Below are 18626 nucleotides of genomic sequence, written 5' to 3'. Positions count from 1 at the left end.
ATGACACCTATTGGTATAGGGGCACAACAATTCCTCCACCTGGGGATGGATTTCCCTGGTGGAAAGTCAAGAACAGTAGGTCAATGGCCTTTTGGATGACTTTGAATGTGCTCTGCAATCTTCCTTTTGCCTAATGCTTTATTTGTATGTATGATAGTAATATTTATGAAGCTTAGGGCCTTCTCTTTGGGCTTCGACTTCACAATCTTACCATCCAATCAATACTGAACATTACAAAGGATATAGTATGTACAGTTAGGAACATGGTAATATTAGTAGCTAGGATCAAAGTAATGTTTCAACATCCGACCATTGACTAGTCCTCCTTCCACTTCGGTACCATCTAACTCTTTAAAAAAATATGCATTGTTTCCTCTGAAAGCATATATGATATATGATCCTTTCCATAGGAAGTCAAAATTTCCATGTTTTCCTTTGTCCTCTCTTCTTGAATCCCATCTGAACACTTTATCTCCCAGATAGATGTCTTATGCTTAGGCCCTTCTGTCAAATATCTTCTTGAGTTTTTCTTGCAATACTTGGGATCTTTGGTACACTTCATCACTGGTCTGCTGTAAATGAATGGTCTGGTTAATTCTTCTTTGTCTATCATTTGGTTCCACTTGAGCTTCTTGAAGAAATTTCATGATAGGAACCACTGAATATGAAGGAAAAAATGCCTCCATTCTATATACCAGTTCATAGGGACTGGTTCCAATGGACTTCTCAGTTGTTAGCCTATCTGCCCACAAAGTATTTGTCAACTTCTTATTCTAAGTTTTCTTATTTTCTTCCAATAATTTTTTGATAATATTGATGAGACTTTTATTAGAAGATTCTGCAATTCCATTCGCTTGAGGATAATAAGCTGTGGAATGACCAAGTGTTATGTGATATTTGTGATAGAAGGCAATCATTTTCTTTGACTTGAAGGCTGCAACATTATCAGTAATGATTTTAGTGGGACAACCAAATCTGAACAAAATATTGGCCTCTAGAAATCTTATAATGACATTGTCTGTGGCTTGTCTAGAGGGAATGGCTTCTATCCATTTAGTAAAGTAATCTGTTGCAGTGAGTATCCATTTTTGTTGACCAGAAGATGGTGGATGAATTTCTCCAATGAAGTCAAGCCCCCATTGTTGAAAAGGTTTCTCGGTGGAAATAGGTTTCAAGGGTAAAGGTAACAATTTTCTTTTGCCTTCAAAGATTTGACATTTATGGCAAGAAGTTACAAATATTTTCACATCTGCAAACAAGGTTGGCCAATAGAATCTAGCCCTCAGGATTTTGTCACTAGTTGACTTCCAATAGAGATGTCCACCATAGTCCCCTGCATGAAATTGTTGGAGAGCTTTCTTAGCTTCTTCTTTTAATAGAAGATTTAATAAAATTCCTTCATGATTTTTCGAAAATAGAGTATTATCTAAAATGCAAAACTTTGAAGCTTTCATTTAAAAAAACCTATTCTTGGTTCTGGATAACCCTGGAGGAGCCTACAGGTTTTGTAACACATAAATTATATCAGCATACCAAGGTGAATCTGGAAAGGCCTGGCTGATTTGTGGAGTCGCCATCTCCTGTTCGTTATCCAGCTCTGTAATGAGATTTATGTCTAGGGCTTGACAATTAGTCTCAGCCATGAGTTTAGCCAATCCTTGACCTTTAATTAGCTTGGTAGGATTTTTCTCTATATCATACTCTAAGATAGTAGCTATCCATTTTCCTCTTTTTCCATCAAATCCATCCTGAGTTAGGATGTTTTTGACTATTGCGTTAAGAACATAAGCTATTACATGGGAATACAATATATAAACTCTGAAATATTTAAGGGCTTTTACCAATGCAAAAGCTTGTTTCTCCATTATTCTGTATTTTAATGATGCATCTCTGAGAGCTTTACTAAAAAAGGCTATTGGTTTTTCACATCCTTGATGATCCTTTTGTAGTAAAATTGCAGCTATGGTGCGTTTTGATGCAAAATAAAAAATGATGAAGTCCCTATCAAACTGTGGGCTCGTAAGGACTGGTGTTCTGGTTAAGGCCATTTTGTTTTCTTTAAATGATTTCTTAGCCTCTACTATCCATTTGATGCTTGAATCTTTTTTTCTCATGTTATTCAATGATCTTATGAGTTCGGTTAAGTTGGAGATGAATCTTCTCAAAAAATTGATTTTTCCTAGGAAAGCGTGAAGCTCTTTATTATTTCTTTAATGGGGTATCTGTAAAATAGCTTCAATCCTGGAAGGGTCAATTTGAATGCCATCCTTGGAAATGATGTGACCTGAAAGTTTTCCTTCTTCTAGACTGAACAACGACTTCTTTGGATTCAAATAAATGCCATACATTCTGTTTAGTCAATTTAGTGTTCCTAAATTGATGTCATTAATTGTCAACCCGGGGCTCGTAAGCTGATGAAGTGAAGGTGTACTATATGTACTTAAGCAACCTCTTAGAGCTTTTTGTCGTTTGGGGTGTTGTTTGTGGTTAATTTATCTTCCTAAGATGGAGTGGTGATTTATAAACAGATGAGTGATGGTGTGTGTTAGGTGAATTCTAGATGAGTGAAGGTGTGTGATTAGTGGTTTCTAACTACTTGCTGAAAAGGAAAAGCTTGAAGGAAATAAATAAATTAAAATGAACTGAAAGCAAAGAACCACTTTCTAATGGCATTAGACACCATTCATGCTGCTGCAAATAAAAGGTAAGAAAATCACTTAAAAGACCAATGATAATGTTTATCTCTTCCCAACTCTCTGCCTCTAACACATAGTACTGTGTAAGACACGATTAGGAAGTAGCTAAAGATAAGTCTAAGAAATGATAAAAATGAGAAAAATCTACTTTAAAGACTAGTTATAATGTTTTGCTCTTTCTAACTCTCTGCCTCTAACACATAGTACTGTGTAAAGCACGATTAGAAAGTAGTTAAAGATTAGTCTAAAAAGTAACCAAAGCCAGCTGCAAGTTATTAGTATTCTGATCTCTAAAAGATAGACAATTTATAATAAAGAGACCATTCATATGTTAGCAGACAGATTTGAGAAATAAAACTAAAAATCAGCTATGAAAATAAAGTAAAGGAAGCAACTTTGAATCTGTCAACTGAAACTACCACTAGATGTAAAGCAAATACACAAACACACAAGCAATCCCGGGTTAAAAACCTGCAAAAGAACAATGCTGATCAGCTTAACATAAATGCTGGAAATGAAATAACATGAAAGTAAATTACGCTGTACATGTGTCAAGAAAAGGAAATGCTGAATGGAAATAAGAAAATGCTGAACATAAAATACTATACAAGGCTAACATGAACAGGGGCCCTCCATTCATATAACTCAAAGAAGACTCAAGGTATTGAAAACTTCAGAACAGCACTGCTTCTATTACTCCATGTGCAGAAAATTACAGTCAAGAGTGCTAGAACAACACTATCAAAACAGAGTCTTGGAATGCACTAAAATTATAACAAGTTCATAAAACACAGCAACTAAAAAGTAACATAAGCGTACGCAGACGCAAGTTTTTATAGGCATCTAAAAGATGGCCTAATGCGTACAGCTAAAACTGAAAAATAAACTAACTGTCATGCGTAATTAAGGTTCAATAACACGTCATAAGCCTGCATGGATGAGCTGGAGGTTCTGGTCGTTATGGGCATTGAATCCAGAGCTGGATTATGTCCCCCACAACCTGCGTAACACAGACAAATCACCGTTTGAACTGACGTGACCCAACAGCTTACGTATCATCGTTAAGCTGCCTTTGTTGACCGTAACTTGACCCTCGTTGACCGGAGGTACAGATGACGTGGATGGCTGAACAAATAGCACAGGAACCTCGAGCACCTTGATTCCTAAGTACCCATGTGGCTGGTTTGGCAAAATGACACGTGGAACCTTGAGATTAACAAAAAGGCTGCGAGATCATCAGATGGCTGCGGAATCAGCAGATGGCTGCGGAATGCCTGTAAATATGTCAAAATCTAAACAAAACAGTCACACATTAGCAAAATTCCTTAATCATGCTTAAAGTCATATAATGTAATGATCTGGGTTGGTTTGCAAGGAAAATGAGGCAAAAGTGAGAGATGAATGAGGGAAAACTGTAGGTAATGGTGGATAATCAAGTGTAAAGTAGAGGCTCTACATACCCCCACTACGAGGGCATTGCATGTCCTCATGCAATCAAAAACATGGTTCAGTCCACCTGCTGGGATGCCTCTGCTAAGACATCCAGCCTTCTCTTCTTTCTCTGTGTGGCCACATTGACTCTTGGTCTTTTCATCAAACACCTGAATTTCAGATTGATCAAAGCTCTGTTTAATTTCCTGCATCTTTTCTTGAGATTTTTGTTTTCCTTCTGCCACAGGCCCATATGAAGCATGGTGTTATCTTGAACCATCTTGTCCACATTGCTCTGTATCTTCAGTTTTTCATTTTCTTGTTTGATGTGGTGATTTAGTACCTCTAGCTCAAATATTTCCTGCTTCAGTGATTGGACTTACTGCTCCAAAGGTTGAGCAGTACTTGGCCCAACAACTGCTTGTTCTAGCGTCTCCAGGTAATTATAAACTTTCTGCTGATCAGGGTCAACCTCTGGTGAACGCTTTGGGCTAGGCTCATACTGAAATTCGGATCCATGTTCATATTCAGGTTCATGCTCAAAATGACTTTCCTCACGTGGAAGACTGGTGTCAACATACTCAGCGTGTGGAGAGCTTTTCTCAAAGTCAGGACTTGTAGCAACCTTTTCAGGTGTGCTCAAGTCAATGATGAGTGATTTACCCTTTGTGGCCCCCACTTTTCTTTGTAACCTGCTGCTCCTTCTCACGGTGGTGGTGCTCTGTTTTTCTTTTTGTGCTTTTTGCTTTTGTTTTTCCACCTTCTTTGAAAGGGCAGTTTCATGGAGTTTGGCCATTCTTTGTGCTAAGGGCTGAGTATCTTCTTCACTAGAGTTCTCAGGAGTAGCGTAAGTCTCTTGAGCTACAGCTTTGCCTTTATCTTTCTTTTGTTTCATCCTACTCCCTTTTCTCTTTTGAGCAACTTCTTGGGCAAGTTCTGAAAGGGTTTCTGTGATGATTCCTTGAGCTGTTTGATCAATGTCCATAGCAGGCTCAGGATCAATTTCATGTTCAGAATGATGTACATCAGTTTCTTCTTCAATCTGTTCTTGGACAGTTTCCTCTTGGACAACAGTTTCAGGGGTAGCCTCTTTTCTTTTTCTTCTACTCTTTCTAGGCACAGAGGTTTCTCCTGCTTCTTCAAAATGGTTTCTCACAAGAAATTTCTCCCAGGTATCTCTTTTTTCTTTCAACTGTTCCTCAACTAGCATCTTAACAAGACCATGATGATACAGATGTGATTCAATGTTTCTTGGGTTCCTTTGGACAATTGAACACATTTTTCTAAGACTTGAGAGTAGAAAATATGGAAGGTTAATATCATCTCCTAAGAAATGCATCATGACTTTGGCATGGTAAACATATAAAACTCCAAACCTTCCCTCACAAGTAAAGAATTTTTGCACTAATAACAGTAAAGTTGTCCATTCTTCCTTGACATAAGTAACAGGAATCCCTTTTGTAAAAATGCTGGTATCCATACCTGGGTTTTTTAAGATTTGCTTCCACTGTTGGTCTTGTACTGATCGGTTTTTAAACCATCTTTCTTCAGTTTGTGGGAGTGAAGTGGCCTGTGCTATGCTGCTCTCAGTGATTGTAAACTTCAGGCCCCCTATCTCCACTTGATTGTCTTTGTCTCTGAAGGAATGTGCAAAGGCCTTCGTAACCTCTTTGTGGTAACCTCTGAATTTCTGGATGCATTGGAGCCAGTTTGCTTTTTGCAAAGCCTCTTGAACTTGAGGATATCCCTCCAGAAATTTTGAACCCTCGAGTTCTGCCCTTAAGAGTTTACCCATTGGCTCTACGGCTCTATTCTTAAAACTTTTGGAAAAGGACGGTTACACGGCTTCAACAGTGGCCTTAACACAGTAAATTTACGGCTCTGTTCTAAATCAAAAGGTTACACGGCTTCAACAGTGGCCTTAACACCGTAAATTTACGGCTCTAATGTAACAGCCGTAACACTGATAATCAGAATTAGCAGAGAGGAAGACGTAAAACAGAGTATGGCTAAGGTAGCAGCGTAGTGAGCACAGCGGAATAAGGGAACTGCGGAAATGAAACAGCGTGAATGGAATGATACGAGAATATGAGGGTTATGAAATGATGGGTAGAAACGGTTAGGTCCTTAGGTTTCGGTCATAGGTTCACACTTGGCTGCGGGATTATGACTTAGAGAGACGTAGTACAGTAGTCTACGTCACTTAGGTACGAAAATCTTTAATGGAGGAGCAGCCGCAGTTGAGTTTCAAAATCGTGAGGATCATGACCGATAAGTGTGGGGGATACGTGGATTTTTTTTCGTATGATGGGAAAACTGGTAATCATTACATTAAATGGCAAGAAACATAACCCCGGAAACTTTGCAAAATGAGATAACCGTAAGTTTAAGATTTAGATCATACCTCAGATTCGCGCTTGGATTGCCTTTGATCATTTTCCACTAACCCTTCATTGTTTTATTGCTGTTGCATGACTCTTTTCCATTTATTGTTGATGACTTCTGAACTGTAAATTTCTTTTCAAACAGACTGTGTTTTTTTTTATGCAGGTGCAGAGAGCTGCGGAATCGTTAGATGGCTGCAGAATCTCCAGATGGCTGCGGAATCTGCAGTGGTACCCTCCGGCTGCACAAAATAACTTTAGTTGTCTAAAAAAATAACTTTATTGATGGAATGAAATGTAATGAATGGATGGATGGATGAAAAGAAATGAGGTGAAGTGAAAGTGATTAAATGAATGAGATGGTGAATGAGGTGGATGAAATGGCGAAATGAGATGGAAGAGAGAGAGATTTTTTTTTTGGAAAACATGAGGTGTCAGGTGACCCTGATTTTCACCTCAGGTTTTCTGCATGAGACTGCCAATCAGAGATTGGTTTTCAGGCTCATACATTTATTTTTTTTCTTTTGTCTTTTTTTTTTTTTTCCTTTTTTTTTTTATAAAAAAAACCAAAGATTAGGCTGATGGAGGAGAGGAATCCTTCTCCACCAACCTGATTGCAGAATCTTCTTTAAACAACTTGACAAACTCTTCTTTTGAGAATGGCTTTTGGTAGATTTTCAAGCGATGGCCATTCACAATAAGAGGAGTATGAAATTCATCAATAGTTTTCACTCGAACTGCTCCATTGCTAAAGACTTCATCAATCTCATATGGCCCAAGCCAATGAGTTTGAAACTTTCCTTTGAAGTCTTTGAACTTTGAATCAAACAATAGAGCCCAATCTCCTTTCTGAAACTTTCTTTCTTTGATATGACGATCATGCCATTTAGATCTTTGGTGCTGAACTAGATCGGTCCTTAGAATTGCATCTTGTCTTATTTCATCTAGCTCATTTAGCTGGTCCATTCTGTGTCTTTGAGCTTCTGAGAGGCTCATCCCCAATTGGACTGCCATCTTGAAGGTCTTGATTTGGAACTCAATGGGGAGCAGGACTTCCTTCCCATAAACAAGTTCATAGGGAGAATGTCCTGTTATGTTCTTCCATGTAGTCCTATAGGCCCATAAGGCTTCAGGGAGCCTTTCCGCCCAATCTCTTCTATGAAGATGAACAGTCTTGGTGATAATGCTTTCAAGAACTTTATTGGTAGATTCCACTTGGCCATTTGACTGTGGATGGTATGGAGTAGATGTTCTGTGCTTGATCTTATATTCCTCCATCAGCTTCTCCATCAATTTAGATGTAAATTGGCTGCCCGGATCTGTTACAATTTCCCTTGGGACACCAAAACGAGTGAAAATATCCTCAACAAGAAATTGAACAACTGAATTTTCAGTGGCAGAAGGCAATGCTTTTGCTTCTACCCACTTAGTAACATAATCAGTACAAACCAGTATGTACTTCTTTTGCTTTGATGGAGGATTAATTGGTCCAACGAAATCTAGAGCCCATTTCTCAAAGGGTTCGATGCATACCTGAGGCTGTAGAGGCATTTCATTTGAAGGAGTTGGTTTCCCAACTCTTTGGCAGCTGTCACACCTTCTAACATACTGCTTTGCATCTTTAAAGAGAGAAGGCCAATAATATCCTAGAGAAAGGATTTTATAGGCTGTCCTCTTGTCAGCAAAGTGCCCGCCGCATGGTTCATCATGACATGCCTTAAGGATGTCAGGCATTTCATCTTCCCGGACATACCTTCTGATTATACAATCTGGTCCTGTTTTGAACAATTCATTAGAAATCCAAGAATAATGTGCACTCTCTTGAATGATTTTCCTTTTCTCATTAGGAAATAAGTGTAGAGGAAGCTTCCCTGTAACAAGATAATTAGCCATATCTGCATACCAAGGAGTCTTGGTAGTCACTGCAAACAAGTATTCATCTGGAAACTTATCTTCTACTGGAGAATCTTCATTAGTGTTTTGGATTCTAGACAAGAAATCAGCTACTGTGTTTTGTTTTCCAGGTCTATCTAACACAGTAATGTTGAATTCTTGTAAAAGTAAAAGCCATCTTGTAACTCTACCATTAGTGACAGGTTTGTTCATTAAATATCTTATGGCAGAGTGATCAGTATGGACAAAGGTTTCATAGCCGGTTATGTAGTGTCTAAACTTGTTGATTGCATGTACCACAGCTAAGAACTCTTTTTCTGTAACAGTATAATTTAACTCAGTGGGAGTCAAATTCTTACTTGTGTAATAAATGGCATAAGGGATCAAATCCTTTTGTCCCAAAACAGCTCCTAGAGCTGTGTCTGAAGCATCAGTAGAAATGTGGAAAGGGAGTTTCCAGTTTGGCCCCCTTAAGATGGGTGCTTTAGATATTCTAGTCTTTAAAGCTTCAAAGGCAGATTGACACTCAGGATCCCATTTGAACTCACAGTCCTTGGTAAGCAATTTGAAAAGAGGGGATGCTATCTTAGTGAAGTTTTCAATAAATCTTCTGTAATACCCAGTAAACCCAAGAAAACTCCTAACATCCTTCTGGCAATTTGGAACAGGTAACTTAGAGATGACTTCAACTTTGGATCTATCAACCTTAATCCCATCTCCTGAAATATGATGTCCTAAAACAATCCCTTCAGTAAACATCATAAAACACTTTTCATGACTTAAAGAAAGATTTGTTTCCTTACATCTTACCAGTACTTTTTCCAAATTTTCCAAAGCTTCTTCAAATGTATTACCATAAACTGTGAAATCGTCCATGTATACCTCTACACAATCATGAATCAAATCTGAAAAGATTCCTAATACAGCCCTTTGAAATGTAGCGGGTGCATTGCACAATCCAAAAGGGAGTACTCGGTAGGCAAAAGTTCCCCAAGGACAAGTAAATGTGGTTTTGTCTTGATCTTCAGGTGCTACCTGAATTTGATTATACCCACTAAAACCATCCAAGAATGAGAAATACTTTTTACCTGCTAAAGTGTCTAGTACCTGATCAATAAAAGGTAGAGGGAAATGATCCTTTAAGGTTGCCTTGTTCAATTCTCGATAATCAATGCAAACTCTCCACTTACCATTCTTTTTGGGCACTATAACCAAGGGAGAAACCCATTGGCTATCTGAAATGGGGTAAATGAAGTTTACCTTGAGCAATTTCTGGAGTTCTTCTTTCACGATTTCCCTAAGGTTTGGATTCATCCTTCTTTGTGGTTGCCTAATAGGTCTGCTGTTTTCTTCAATGTAGATGTGATGAATACAAGTCTTAGGATCAATTCCTTTCATGTCAGTGTATTCCCATGCAAAGGCAGTGGAATGTTTTTGCAACAGTTTAGTTAATTCTTCTTGTTGTGGTCTTCCCAAGTTTTTGTTAATGTTCAATGTTTTTCCTGGAAGGATTTCAACTGTAGAACTACCAAACTCTTCCATTGAGAAGAGAGACATCTGTCTAGAGGAAAGATATTCAATGTCTGCATCTAACTGAAACTGTGTAGAGTCATATTCTAAAGGTATTTCAAAATTTTCTAATGTATTTAGAATTTGACTATCCTCACTGATTTCAGAGATGGTTAGAACAGGTTGAATAGTATCTTCATCCTCTACCCATTCATCTTCTCCTATTTCTGTTATTGCCTTTGCTGGAGGATACAAGTTGAATTTCTTGGTGGAATTACCATCTGATATATACATGTCCCCAGACCTACAACTGATGAAAGCATCAGCTGTGGCCAACCAAGGTCTTCCTAAAATAAGAGGATGTCCTCCTAGATTATTCTTGGGAGTTAAAATCATAAAATCAACTGGATATTCCCAAGAATCTAGGGAGACTGGAATGTCTTCCAATACACCATCAGGTTTAATGATTGATCTATCTCCAAGTTGCAGCAAAGTAGGTGTAAAGAGAAGGTTAGGAAGCTTTAACTGATCCATGGTCTGTCTACTCATGATGTTGATCGCGGCTCCTAAGTCAATCAGAGTATTTGGGATTTCAACCCCATTAATATGAGTTTTGACAATAGGGTTACCAGGATCTACATATTTTTGCATGGTAATCTTACCCATCATTATGTCTGCAATTTTTCCAACTAGATGTATCCTTTTAGTATCTCTGGTTCTTTTTCATGTTTTCTTCAAACTCAACTCCTTTATTGTCTTCGCTAGAATGGGAATTTCTTTAATGGCTTGTAACAAGGGGATCTTGATACAGACATTCTTCAATTCATCTAGGAAGCTATAGTTAGGCACCCATATCTGTTTTTCCACTCCTTTGTCAATTTGCAATCTTTCAGGGAAAGGAGGTGTAGCTACAGGTGTAGGTTGCTCAACTATGGGAGTTGTAGAGGTTGATTCTTTTTCTTTTTCTTTTTGGATATTTTGGTTTTGAAGTGATACTTCAGAACCTTTATTGACTTTGAGAGATTCTTCCTCAAAAATGCTTGGTTGTTGAACACTTGTGGAAGGTTGATCTAAGATTCTACCTGATCTGAGTTGTACTTCATTGAGAGGAACAACCATATAGGTAGGGAATGGTTGACCTTCCATCATGTAAGTATTTTGAGGGTTCCTATTATTTGGATTTGGTAATGGCTGAGAGGGAAGTTGATTTGATTTCTGCTGGGATTGAAGCGATAGTTGAGAATTTTGATTTTGTGGAGGAGGTTGTTGTTGTTGAGGGTATGGCAATGATAGTTGTTGACCTTGATTTGGAAGTTGTGGAGCTTGCTGATTCTGAAATGATGGAGGATATTGATAGAATTGAGCAAATCTCCCATAAGGATTTTGCATGCTTTGCATCCATGCTTGAAAAGCATTTTGAGGTTGAGGCCAAGGTTGTTGCCAAGGATTCCAATTTGGTTGGGATTGAGAATTCATAGAGTTGTTAAACCCTTGATTCTGTTGTCCTTGCCAAGGTCTCCTTGCAATAAAACATAGAGATTCAAGTGTATCTGGATCCTCTTGAAAGACTGCTTTGAGGCCAGGAATTGAAGGACAATCCTTGGTCTCATGAGTTTCTGAGCAAATTACACATGTTTCTATAACGTGTGCATCTAAGGGACATTCCCTTAAAGCATGTTTCTTTCTACATTTCGGGCAAAAGATAGCCAAAGCCTTAGCTTCTGCTTTTTGTTTATTGTGAATCTTAAGGGTATCAAGTTGTTCACTAAGACTCCCTAAGATGTCAGTTTTAAATTCATCAAGCATATTGCCGATTTCAGCCCTACTTACTGATCCTGTTGCAGATTTATTTGCCCTAAGGAGAGAAGGATCTCTAGGCCCTTTTTGAGTTTTTGATTTGCCCCTTGAGAGATGGATACAGAGTTCTGCTATATCATTGGGTGAAAGTTGAGAAATATCCCCTTTCCCCATCATGTTTAAGATGTCTATCCATTCATCCCTAATGGATTTTAATAAGAGGGCTTTTAAGGTCTCTTCATCCAAGGTACTCATTTTTGCTCTCTTCAAGTTATATTGAAATCTTTCAAGTAAATCTTCTAAGCTCTCATCTTCTTTTTGTATCATTTTAAAAATCTCGTCCTTGTGATTAGTAGGCATACAATAGTCCAAATACCTATCCAAAAATGTCTGTTTCATTTCATCCCAAGTCCTAATGGATTGAGTGAGTAACCCAATGAACCATTTCAAGGCTTGATCCTTCAGTGTTGAAGGGAACAATTTGAGTTTCTGAGAGTCATCTAGGTAGTCATAAGTTCGACACACCACTTCAAACTCAAATAAGAATGTTTCAGGGTCCTCAGTCCTTAACCCATGGAAGTTAGGGAGGACAGATGGTGATATGTTTTTCATGGTGGCTCGGGAATCCTCATTAACAATGGGAAATCCAAATGAATTATCCCCATCTCTATTTCCTCCTCCAAGGGGACCTCTTCCTCCATTATTGTTATTGTTGTTTCCTCCTCCTCCTCTACCTCTACCTCTACCCCTACCACCTCCTTCTTCTTCTGCCATGATGATTCTCCTAGGGATTTCAAAATCTTCTGGTTCCTCTACAAAAGGTGAATGAGAAGAGATTTCTCCTTCTTCTTCAGATGATTCCAATTCCTCAATTACAATTGGTCTTCCTGTAGGAGAAAGAGAAGAGTCTCTTCCTGGTTCAAACTCAATAGAAGGTGTAGGAGAGTCAACTCTTGGCTCTTGAATTCCAGGGATTCTAGGACTAGGAGTTTCGGTTGGAGATAAGGGGGGTGTCTCTTGTCTATCCCTTGAAGCAGATGGACTTGTAAAAATTGAACTTCGAGCTCTAGCTAAAAACCTTCCTCTAGAATCTCTAGCTCTATGCATGTCATTTTTTTTATTATTTTTTCTTCAAGTCAAGTTAATAGTTCTTTTTCTGATCTTCCAGTTCACTCTAGGTGCAAGAAGAGAGCATACTCAAGAAACTACCAAATCAATAACTTTCTCTTTTCTGGTCCTCTAGATCACCTTACAGTGCAAGAGGAGAGCATACTTTGATAGGTTATCAACTTCTTTCCTTGAAATTTTTATGTTTTTTTTTCTAAGAATATGGCTACTTAATTTCACTTCCCCGGCAACGGCGCCAAAATGTTTAGTCAATTTAGTGTTCCTAAATTGATGTCATTAATTGTCAACCCGGGGCTCGTAAGCTGATGAAGTGAAGGTGTACTATATGTACTTAAGCAACCTCTTAGAGCTTTTTGTCGTTTGGGGTGTTGTTTGTGGTTAATTTATCTTCCTAAGATGGAGTGGTGATTTATAAACAGATGAGTGATGGTGTGTGTTAGGTGAATTCTAGATGAGTGAAGGTGTGTGATTAGTGGTTTCTAACTACTTGCTGAAAAGGAAAAGCTTGAAGGAAATAAATAAATTAAAATGAACTGAAAGCAAAGAACCACTTTCTAATGGCATTAGACACCATTCATGCTGTTGCAAATAAAAGGTAAGAAAATCACTTAAAAGACCAATGATAATGTTTATCTCTTCCTAACTCTCTGCCTCTAACACATAGTACTGTGTAAGACACGATTAGGAAGTAGCTAAAGATAAGTCTAAGAAATGATAAAAATAAGAAAAATCTACTTTAAAGACTAGTTATAATGTTTTGCTCTTTCTAACTCTCTGCCTCTAACACATAGTACTGTGTAAAGCACGATTAGAAAGTAGTTAAAGATTAGTCTAAAAAGTACCCAAAGCCAGCTGCAAGTTATTAGCATTCTGATCTCTAAAAGATAGACAATTTATAATAAAGAGACCATTCATATGTTAGCAGACAGATTTGAGAAATAAAACTAAAAATCAGCTATGAAAATAAAGTAAAGGCAGCAACTTTGAATCTGTCAACTGAAACTACCACTAGATGTAAAGCAAATACACAAACACACAAGCAATCCCGGGTTAAAAACCTGCAAAAGAACAATGCTGATCAGCTTAACATAAAGGCTGGAAATGAAATAACATGAAAGTAAATTACGATGTACATGTGTCAAGAAAAGGAAATGCTGAATGGAAATAAGAAAATGCTGAACATAAAATACTATACAAGGCTAACATGAACAGGGGCCCTCCATTCATATAACCCAAAGAAGACTCAAGGAATTGAAAACTTCAGAACAACACTGCTTCTATTACTCCATGTGCAGAAAATTATAGTCAAGAGTGCTAGAACAGCGCTATCAAAACAGAGTCTTGGAATGCATTAAAATTATAACAAGTTCATAAAACACAGCAACTAAAAAGTAACATAAGCGTACGCAGACGCAAGTTTTATAGGCATCTGAAAGATGGCCTAATGCGTACAGCTAAAACTGAAAAATAAACTAACTGTCATGCATAATTAAGGTTCAATAACACGTCATAAGCCTGCGTGGATGAGCTGGAGGTTCTGGTCGTTATGGGCATTGAATCCAGAGTTGGATTATGTCCCCCACAACCTGCGTAACACAGACAAATCACCGTTTGAACTGACGTGACCCAACAGCTTACGTATCACCGTTAAGCTGCCTTTGTTGACCGTAACTTGACCCTCGTTGACCGGAGGTACAGATGACGTGGATGGCTGAACAAATAGCACAGGAACCTCGAGCACCTTGATTCCTAAGTACCCATGTGGCTGGTTTGGCAAAATGACACGTGGAACCTTGAGATTAACAAAAAGGCTGCGGGATCATCAGATGGCTGCGGAATCAGCAGATGGTTGCGGAATGCCTGTAAATATGTCAAAATATAAACAAAACAGTCACACATTAGCAAAATTCCTTAATCATGCTTAAAGTCATATAATGTAATGATCTGGGTTGGTTTGCAAGGAAAATGAGGCAAAAGTGAGAGATGAATGAGGGAAAACTGTAGGTAATGGTGGATAATCAAGTGTAAAGTAGAGGCTCTACACATTCTGCACTTTAAAAAGACTTACCTGAGATGCTCGAAGTGTTGTTGATTTGATTTGAAAACAATAGTTAGATCATCAAGATATATAACAAGAAAATCATGAATTTCTTTGGCAAAGAAAATGTCCATTTCTCTTTGGAAGGTTTCTCCAGCATTTTTTAGTCCAAATGGCATTTTAATGTACTTGAAGGTACCCCATGGTGTTGTAAAAGTAGTTTTCTCTTGGTCATCATGATGAACCAAAATTTGGTTGTAACCTGAAAACCCATCTAAAAGTAAAATTCTAGAAGAACCCACTACCCTTTACAAAATATGATCCATTTTGGGTAAAGGATAGTTATCTTTAAGAGAAACCTTATTTACATTTCTCAAGTCAACACATAAGCTTATTTCCCCTGTTTTCTTCCTAGTAGGTACCAGATTAGATACCCATTATTAGAATCTAATAGGGGCAACAATCTCTGCTTCATACATGCATTTGATTTATTTCTCAATTGATGGTAATAGCACAGGGTTAATTCTTATGAGTTTTTGTTTAAAGGGCTTTTGATTTTCTTTTAGAGGTATAGTCTGTTGAATGATAGAGGTGTCATAGGATTTCAAATCTTCATAAATCTAGGCACATACATCCTAGAATTCCCTCATAAGTTCAACATACTTTGGCTTCTGACCAGGAGGCAAAGATTTTGACAATTTTATCAATTTGGGATTATCCTGGGTTCCTAGGTTATACTCTTCAACGTCTACTTTTAAAGGCACCATTTTAGGTTTCTTTGGAATGTCATTAGAGTCAAACAAATCCTCCAAAGGAGTTAATCCTTTGGGTAAATGATTGTCCTTTAGGTTGATAATCTCTGTTTCTTCTTCAATTATTTCATCTAGGTCCATTTGTTTCAGGTCTTTGATTTCTTCTTGTGTGAATTTGGTAGGGTGAAGCATATTTATTAAATCCTCTTCTGAAATGTTAGTTTCTACCTCATTTATTTGATTAGAACTAATAATCTATGTTCATGTTAGAAAACTCTTCATCTAAAGTTAGAAAATTATTAATTTGCTTATCACTATCAAAAGCCTGCTAGTTCTTAAGATTATCGGGGATGGCTAGTCTATGCCTAATCTCAGCAGTATACTAATGATTAGGTTGAAAAGGTAATTTGTAGGTGCTAGCAAACATGGCTAGACTGTGGGCTTGCATGTTGTGTTTTCTAGGAATAGTTGCAAGCTGGGTTTCTAAAAAAGTGTTGAGGATTTCTATGACTGTTCCTCTATAATATCCTAGTCTAGGATCCATGGTTGAGTAAGTTCCCTTAATCTATTTAATTATTAGTTCTGAATCTCCCATGATGGACACCCTTATAGCTCCTAATCTTTTAACAAGTTTAAGACCTAACAAGAGAGCCTCATATTCTGCCATATTATTGGTGCATCTAAAATTCAATCTGTAGGCATGGCCTTCAGCATGATCATTTTCTAAATTGTACACCCAAACTCCTACTCCTGCTCCTAGTTTATTTACCGAGCCATAAAACTCTAAATGCCAAAGAATTTCATGTTCATAATCTGTATCTAGGGTAGTGGGAACTTGTTTAACCATGGAATTTGGGTTTTCATTGTCATTTGATTTTTCTTTGTTATTTGATATTTCTTGAATATGAATAGTTGATTTTTCTTTTTCAATTTCTTTTGGTTCTGCTGCTAAAACATCTAAAGTATTTGAAGGACTAGCTTCTGCATTGTAAAGAATGAAAGAATCCATATCAGAGTGTACTGAGTAGATGGGGAAATTTTGGGGTTTTTCCTGACTACTTACTACATATTTCATCAATGTTTCTCTGTATAGTTTCTTAGGTTGTCCAAAAACTGATATAATGGCATATGACATATCTAGTTGAAGAGACCCCTGAAGCTTGGCATCCCAGGATCTTGACAACAACATGCCATATTTCAGTGGTATATCAGCTACCACTATGTCCATTAATATTGTTTTTACACGATTTTGAACCAATGAAACACACAAGTCTTTTATCAATCCTAAACATCTCACTTGGCTAGAATCAAAAGAAAACAAATCTTTGTATGGTCTAGTGATGTCTAGGTCTAGATTTTCCATGACAGATTTGGGCATAAGATTGTGAGATGCACCAGAGTCAAACATGGCATTATGAAGAATCTTACCATGTATGTTTAGGCTAACGTAGAAGGGAGGAATTCCTCCTTCCAATGGTTTCCCATTCACTTCTGGGCCAAATATTAACTCAGGTTGATCATCATAAAGATTAATTGAGTCTTCAGTTCCAATAATTTTTAGTGATCTATTGATTTGAGTCTGGTAGACATCATGTTTGGCTAATTCAGCTAATGGGACATAAATTTTTAACTTGCCTACTTCTATTTCCAGATTAAAGGGTTTTTCTATTTGGGCTTTTGGGTTTCGAGCAGCAGTGTTTTCTCTATTTTCTATGTTTTCTATGTCTTTCTCCTTTTCAGGATTAGAATCATGATTTGTTGATTCTCCTAGAGCACCCTTTGGAGGTTCTTCCACTGTTTCCTTGGAGGGAATTGAAGTGGAAGGTTTTTTATTGTTGGGCTAGTTATCAGACACATCTTCTATGGTGGGGCTGGAAAGGTTTTTATTAGTTCTCGAAAGGATCTGAAGCATTTTTGTCACTTGGCCTGTTTTGTTTTGATTAGGTGTTGTTTTTTGGTTTTTCTTGGGGTTATCAATACTTCTTCTACTCCTCAAGTTATACTATTTGCGCACCTTGAAAATTGTTGAGTCATATCCGTGTCTAAAGTTGAAGGATTCTCCTGATTGGGTTTGGAACTATTTAAGTATGTGGGCCTCTTGATCATCTTGGGATAAGAAAACTTCTTCATCATCAAGCCCCATCAAATTGTTTTGAGTATCTTCTTCTGGGCCTTCAGAGTGAGAAGTTTCTGCATAGTTCTCCTAGAAAGGGGGTCTAATGTTTTGGTCAGGACCATTCTTTCCAGTGTTCTGGTTTTGATTTTTCCTAAACTTAGGATTTCTCCCTACATTATTTTGCTGGCTATCGCAAGGAGATTTCATTCCAATTATCTCCACTTTGTCTCCTAGTCTATCCATTCCTTTAATTATGGCATCCAACTTTTGTTCAAAAGGTTTTCTTTCTTCTTTTAATGGTATTCTCCTTTCACTCCTGGCCTTGGATCTTTTTGATAGAAGGTTGGACTCAACACTAACTGCTATTCTTTGCATATCTTCCAAAGTAGGGGGGTTTCTTTCTCCGAGCTGGAAAGCCATATCATAATCAAATCCATCAGGGAATTTGATTAAGGCTAAACTAGGTGGAGGCCTTAGATCTAGTGGAATGGCACTATACACACTGTTAAATCTAGTGCAATAGTACTGGACAGTTTCATGGGGTCCTCTTCTTAGGTTCTCGTATTCAAATAAAATCTGAAGGGGGTCTTTCCTCTTTTCCCATCTATTCAAGAATTGTTGGTAGAGAGTTGTTAGGCTATCTATACTACTGGGTGTTATGGCTCTAAACCAGGTTCTAACTTCCCCAGACAAACTTTGAACAAATATTCTCATTTTCACATCAATAGTATCTATTTCATAAATTTCAAAATAATCAGTCATCTTCTTGGTGTGTTGCTAGGCTGTATAGGTTCTAGTGCCATCAACAATAGTAATCTTACTTTGGTAGTCCTGGGGCATGGCACCTAAATTGGCTGGTAGTACCAGGGGAGCATATCTGTT

This window comes from Pinus tabuliformis, chromosome 1_1 (assembly GCF_031772625.1).
Source record: "Pinus tabuliformis cultivar Carrire ecotype Pingquan chromosome 1_1, CPIR1, whole genome shotgun sequence".
NCBI classification, from domain to species: Eukaryota; Viridiplantae; Streptophyta; class Pinopsida; order Pinales; family Pinaceae; genus Pinus; species Pinus tabuliformis.
This window is presented reverse-complemented; position numbering follows the sequence as displayed.